This window comes from Fukomys damarensis, unplaced genomic scaffold (assembly GCF_012274545.1).
Source record: "Fukomys damarensis isolate Sample0158 unplaced genomic scaffold, DMR_v1.0_HiC HiC_scaffold_21, whole genome shotgun sequence".
Lineage (NCBI taxonomy): Eukaryota > Metazoa > Chordata > Mammalia > Rodentia > Bathyergidae > Fukomys > Fukomys damarensis.
In genome coordinates this window covers 18,822,951-18,829,926 of record NW_022900933.1, presented here as the reverse complement: position 1 = coordinate 18,829,926, position 6,976 = coordinate 18,822,951, and the positions used below count along the sequence as shown (strand labels likewise).

The window sequence follows — 6,976 nt, the reverse complement described above, 5'->3', positions numbered from 1 at the left end:
TTAGGTGGTTGTGTTACAGTGTTTCCTGGGCTGGCTTTCCTCACTGTCATGTAAATGGCAGGATGGTAGGGGGGTGGTCTCTTCGCTCCACATTATTGGAAGGCCCTGGATTGAAGACTCTAAGGTCTTGAAATCCCAAATTGTCAGGGCTCTGTCAATGCCAGTAGTGCAAAGTTGGTGACCATCTTGCTTGACACCCTCAGAAGTAGACACTTGAGTGATGGTATTCTGGGGCAGGGCCTCCATGGCTGTGCTGGGGCCTTCAGTCCTGGTTCTCCTGTTCAGGTTGCAGAAACGTTCCATGGTGGGCGTGCTGTGCTGGATACTCTGTGTTGGAATGTCGAGCTTGAAGACAAAGATCAAGCAATAGTTAAAGAGCACTGGGCAACAGTCATGGCCAGCAGCTACAACACTGTTCTTGGAGACAGACATTACACTCAGGACTGGTGGGAACTCGGTTTTCAGAGTGGAGACCTGCACACTTTTTGAGGCATCAGCAACAGGCAGAGACACTGACTCCATGGACCCAGTCATCAATGCCACTGCCAGCGAACTCTGACATCAGCTGGCCAAGAGGCGTGCTGCTGCCCCAGGGCGTAATGGTACCAGGGATCGAACTCAGGACCTTACACTTGCAAAGCAGGGAGCAGAACCACTGAGCTAAATCCCTGGCCCTCCACTTCTTTAACGGAGGCAGGAAACACTCTGCATTTGAAGTCACGTGATTCTGCTGCAAGCAAAACATTGTTGCTACACCAATCCAAGCTGAGGACTATAGAGCAAATCAGCTTTCTAATGTACTTGCTTACCCACTAGTCATTTTCATACTCCCAGTAATAAACAGAAAAATGGGGCTGGGGATTTATTTAGTCCAGTGGTTCTGCTTCCTGCCTCACAAGCATAAGGTCCCAAATTTGATACCTGGTACCAAAAAAAAAAAAAAAATAGAAAAGTGGTCATGCTGCACAAGGCAAGTGCAAGGTCCCAAGTTCAATCCCTGGTACAAAAAAAAAGTCCTGTCTCACTTCCCACAGTAAATTTGTTCTCCAGAGGGGACCATTTCACTGTGGCTGCATGGTTAATCCTCGGGATCACCAAGGCAAGGTCAAAACTGAGCTCACTGGGGCTGAGGCTCAGGGGTACAGCCCCTGGCTGATAGGTGCACTGGGTTCAATAGCCAGCCCTACAAAAAGATTAAATAAATAAACAGACCGAGCTCACACCACTGCCTCATGAGCATTTGACCTAAATATAATTGGTCATGTGGACTTGGGGTTACTATTGGTTCCTATCTGCCTGAAAGCCCACGAGCACACACTGCCGTGTCCCCTGAATTCTAGCTGTGTCCTCCATGCCGGGCACAGGTAGGTGTTCCATAAAGGTAGTGTGATAAGTGACTGAATTACCTCAGTCTCCACATCAAGGCTTCGAGCAGAGATGACTCTCCTCGCTTTACAGGTGAGGAAACTGAGGCTCCACAAGCCACGGTTTGCTCAACATTGCTCCCCCAGTAAGAGATGGATGGAGATTGAAATTCAGATTGCCAGATTCCAACATCTGTGGGAGGTGTTTCGATGGGGGAAATGGTTTGGGTGGGGAACTGAACTTCTCTCAGGACTTCCACATGTAAGCCTCGCTGCCTCCTGCATTGTCCCCCACTTCTGCTTGGTAGACAGGGACACTGAGTCTAAGAGGGCTTAAAGCTCACCAGAAGGTAAGACCCCTCATTCTTCATCCAGCCAAAAGGAGGACTGGAAGCAGTGGTGGCACAGATTTCTCTACCAGCTTTGGATGACCAGTGGCCAATCTCCTCCTTGTCCCCCCATCCGGCCTTAAGAGTTTCCCAAGGGCACTTCCTGGTGCTTCCCATTTCAAAGGCCCTAACCATCACCCCAGCGCAGGCAGACAGGCTATTTGCCTGCTATGTGGAAATCCAGGTGGGCCAGGCAGGGGACTGGCCTTTGGTGAGATGAGGAAAGTGATTTTGGTGGTGGTGTGAGAGGAGCCAAGATGACGTGCTGCTCTAAACTCATTACACTACCCTTCCATGCTCTGTTCCATACACGAGTGCCTGTGAGGTGCATGTCGTCATTTCCCCATTTCACTGATGAGGACGCAGAGGAACAGGGCCAAGCTCGGGAATGCGAATTTGAGCTCCTAGGCACTGCGCTACAGTGCCTCAAATTCCTCCCTTCTCTTCACACATCTCTCACCCGACTGCCTGCTGTTGGACTCTGGGCTAGGCGCCCAGAGTACGGGGATGGAGACTTCCTGTGGAGGAGTCAGGCCATCCTACCATGAGGCAGTGACCGCACTCCCTTGAAATGGGGCTCAGCCTGGACCCTACTTGCCCCCGGGAGTCTATCTCTGTACCTGGAGTCTATATCTGAGAGGTGTGGTTGGAGGCTGGCCCTTTGATAAGCACAGGGGGAAAGGCCTGAGGATGGGCAGGGTTGGGACCTGCTCAGGGAAGCCTGTCACCTGTCCTCTCTCCTACATCTGCTCCTGGGGAGGAGGTGTGGTAGCTGACAGATGGGCAGAACCTGGCCCTGGCAGGATCCTCACTGCCCCAGGCCAGCCTGGAGCTGCCGGATCCTTGCAGGTGAGAAGGGCTATGGGTGCCTCCAGAACACCTCCAGGAACTCAGACACACCTGGGGCTCCAGAGGAGATGAAATATCATGGGCGGTACCCCACCTGCTCTCCCTAGGGTCCGAGGCTCTCCCTTCACGTGTACTGGGGAATGGTCTTACATACCCTGGAATGGAGAGGCCAGTGTGCTTGTTAGACAGCTTTAAAAACCCTGCCTGGGGCAGGGGACTTAGCTCAGCGGTTCGGTGGCCTGCCTCGTAAGTGCAAGGATCCGAGTTAAAACCCCGGTACCAAAAAAAAAAAAAAAAAAATTCCTGTAACCCCAGAACTCTGGGAGACTGAGGTAGGAGCAACACAAGCTCTAGCCCATGCTGTCCTGCACTGATGAATCTGCAGGTACTGCTTTCTCCCCTGCCCTACCCGGTGGAAGCACCCAAGCCATGGTTATGTCTGCACTTGAATCCTTGTGTGTATATAAACACACGTGTGCATGCGTACATGTGTGTGTGCGCACAAGCACACTGAGTCCATCACCAAGCAGGTGGTAGGGAGCACATTCTGTGGTCTGAACTTTTGCATTCCCTAAAAGTCACATGTTGCAATCCTAGTCCCCACGGCGATGGTAGGAGGAGGGGGCTTTGGAAGGTGACTGGGTCATGGAGATGCAGCCCTGATGTATAGGTTCTCTGCGCTCTTATGAAGGAGGCCTAAGAATCCCAGCACTCTGGAGGCTGAGGCAGGAAGACTGCAAATGTGGAGCCAGCTGGGGATATATGGTGAGTCCAAGGCTGGCTTAAACTACACAAAGACACCCTGTCTTAACAAATGAACCGCCAGGCACAAGCTTGTAATCCTAGCACTCTGGGAGACAGATCACAGCTTCAGCCCGGGTTAGCAACTTAGTAAGCACCTGTCTCAAAACTGCAAAGGTTCTTGGTTCGATTCTCAGTACCTCAAAAATTAAATGAACGAAAAAATAAATAAAACCCAAGGGAACAAGCTTTCCCCATTCCCACTGTCTGGGGATGCAGCAAATATGCACCATCTGTGAACCAGAAAGTTAACCCTCACCAGCCTCTGAGTCTGCAGGGTCCTGAGCTTAGACTGCCCAGCCTCCAAAACTGAGATCAGTTTCTGTTGTTTATTCGCCGCCCCACTATAGCAGTCCAAACGGATGGACTGAAACAGCCCATCATTACTGCCCAGCCATCTCCTGCTGGGGCGGACACCCGCAGAGAAATTGGCTTGTGCTACTCCCAGGGAGAGCCATGCTTTACTTCTTCCCCCACTTCCTCCCCACCCACCCACCAACCACGAGGAAAGTCACTCCCGTGAAGATGTGTGGCCTGCAGAGATGCAGGGTCTTGGGTCTCCTCAGAGGCTGCCTCTTAGGAGGAAGGGCTAACTAGGTGGACTCTGAATTCCCCAGGTCAGAGCCTGCCACTCCCACCTTCACCCCATAACTTGCACACAGCCCCTTCCTCGGCCAGCAGTGGAAGCTGGGCCAAGCAGTGACCAGAGTCCTGGGGTTGCCTCGGAAAGCCTCTCCAGAGAGCAGTTCTGGGCATGGGCACAACCCATCCCTCACATGGCTGCATCCTGAGGAATGGGGGTGGCAGGGAAGGGACAGGGAAGGAGGGGACCTGGAGGGTGGGAAGAGGAGGGGTGGTGGGAGACAGGGTGTGTAGGGGAGGGCTCCGCAGCACAAGTAGAATCTGGCCTCAGCCTTCAGGCAGGACGATGGAATCACCTTGGTTAAGGGCCAGGTTAGAACCAGGCCCGCAGCCCTGTCTTCTCTAAACACCACTCAAAACTGGAGACTCCTTGTGTCTCAGGCTACGGGGTACCTCTTAAAGGAATTTACAAAAGCTGACCCATGGCAGCTTCTACACACACTTTAGCTGCTATAGCCCACACCTCCCCTCCTCTGCCCCAGGTTTCTGCTTTAGGGACTTCAGGGCAAGCAGAAAAACAGTACTTCAGCCAGGATGCTGGCACAAACCGCAGACTCCGGCTGCCGAGTGACCATGGGGTGCCTTCCCCTTTTCCTGGACAGACTATGTGCCTGCCACTCTGCTGGTGGCCACTGTGCGCTCCCGCCTCGCCCCCTCTGCTCTGCAGCTCTTCTTCCCGCCTCCCCTTTCTCTCCCTCCAGCTTCCTTACACCAACCTTCGGGTTTGGAAACGTAGCCGCAGACAGCCAGCTGCAACCCTCCTAACCTCTGATACCCAGATTCCAAAATCCTAGGGGCAGAGGTGGTGAGAGAGGGGAAAGGGAACACAAACCACACAGCACTTCCCCCTTCTCCATGGCCCTCTTTGATCCTATTCTGTATAAGAGACCCACGAGCGGAGAAAGCATAACCATGTGCCACTTAGAGCTCATTCAGGCACTTACTGAGCACTTATTATGTGCCAGGTGCTGGGGAGACAACAGTGGACAAATGCAATAGTATTTGCTCTCATGGAGGCAGCAACTATAGAACACAGAGGGACCTCTTGGGGCCCTTGTGTGTTTTCCTGACGCTGTTGTCCTGATCTGTGCCCGTGGACCTGTGGAACAGAGCCGAATTCAGCTGCTGCTGTTGAACATTGCTTCTCCACAGTGCTTCTTCCCACCTGTGCCTCTCCCTCAGCTATCATCCCCTCCTCCCTTCCTTCATGCCCGCCTTCTCCTCTGCCCCACCCTGGCCAGGGGCACCCCTGATGCCCACACCTCTGGAAGGACACTCACCCAGCACAGGTACCAGGATGAGCCAATCCTGGAGTCTGGGTATTTTTTTTTTTGTTGTTTTTCGGTGCCAGGGATGGAACTCAGGACTTTGTGCTTGCGAGGCAAGTGCGGTGCCACGGAGCTCAATCCCCAGCCCGAGTGTGAGTATTTTTAAGACTCTCCGGGTCTTTCTTTGAAAGATAGACAGCTTGACCCTGAGGCCTCAGGGAAAGGTCTAAGGCCATCTGCCCCAGAACCTTCTGTTTTCTGAAAGCTGAGTTCAAGGAAGAAAATGTGGGGAAATAGGTCTAGGGTGTTCTAGCTTCCTTGATTGCCTAAATCAAAATGAAGTCATCAGAGCTTACTCAAGGGCTTCTCTTCATTCATTTTGAGCCTCTGGCTCATCAAACCTAGATTGGAAACAACCTTGAAGCTGGCTGGCTCATTCTGCTGCAAACAGGCCTCCATCCATATCGCATGGGTCTTCAGGCCAGAACCCAATGTCTGGGGACACTTGCAGGTGGCCCGAGTCTCCTGGAGGATGAGGGGACCCCCTGAGCCCCAGCCTGTGCCAGTGCCCTGGCTGCTGAGGGCTTTCTCCTAGAGGCACCAGGGATGAGTTCCACCCTGATGTCAGAATCTCCAACCAGAAACCCTGCAGCAAGATTCTGGGCAAACAGTCGTCTTTGTGGGTGTGCAGGGCTCATTGGGCTCAGCCTGGGAAGGGCTGAGGGGTCCCCTCCTCCTGTGTGCAGTGGGAAAGATCGCATCAAAAAGCCAGCCTCATGGTGATTCTGATTTTCCCCACAATGAACTTCTCCTTTGATGTCCTGCTTTGCTAGTGATGTCAGCCGTGCCCACAGGTTCCCCTGTGTCCCGCGAGGCCCTGCTCTGCCCATGTGTGCATAGCTCTCTGTGCTGGGCTTCTGTACACACAGCACGTATCCGCAGTACTGCCCGGTGGATCAACCCCAGCACTCAGGTGGCGCCCTAGATAACATACACCCAGCCCCAGGACACAACCCAGGTGTCAGTGTTGGGGAGATGTCCTCGGCTAATTCCAGTGCCCCTGCAGGCCGAGAACCACAGGTAGCTTCCCTGATGGAATTCCTTTACAAGCAGATAATAAAAGCTGGACTGGGACCCAGAAACTTACAAGGCAAGTGGCACCTGGATGCAGGCTCTCACTAACTGTGCAGTCCCACTGGACTCCACTCAGAAAATGCTCTTCCTGCAGTGAGCGAGTACATGTAGGAAAGGGTGAGAAATACTCACTCGACCAGGCCAGCTGGAGGCCGTGTGCTGGAGTCGTGAGCGGGCCACAGCTGCTCCTGCTTTAGACAGGCAAAAGCAAGTGCTCTCCGGCCTGCCCGCTGCCTCCTCCGGGAGCAGACAGCAGCCCGTGCATGTCAGGAGCAGGATTAGACAGGGATTAGCGTGTGTGATTTGAAGGGCTCTGGACTCTTGCAGCCAGCTCTGAAGGGAGTCTGAGGCCCAAATATAACAAAGGGAGAAAGGGGCCGACAATACTGGATAGAAATGAGGGACAGGGGACAATGGGCAGAGTGATGCTTGGGCTCCATGAATTTCATTTAGTCATTACTAATTTTTTAGATGTTTACTTTTTGTTTGGTTTTGGTTTTTCTTTTTTCCTTCTTCTTCTTTTTTTTTT

General features: G+C 52.9%; 1 pseudogene; it reads right to left on the bottom strand.

Annotated features, from left to right (window-relative positions):
- On the bottom strand, nt 1-1,353 carry LOC104877239 (annotated as a pseudogene).
- Nucleotides 1,354-6,976: the final 5,623 nt, after the last annotated feature.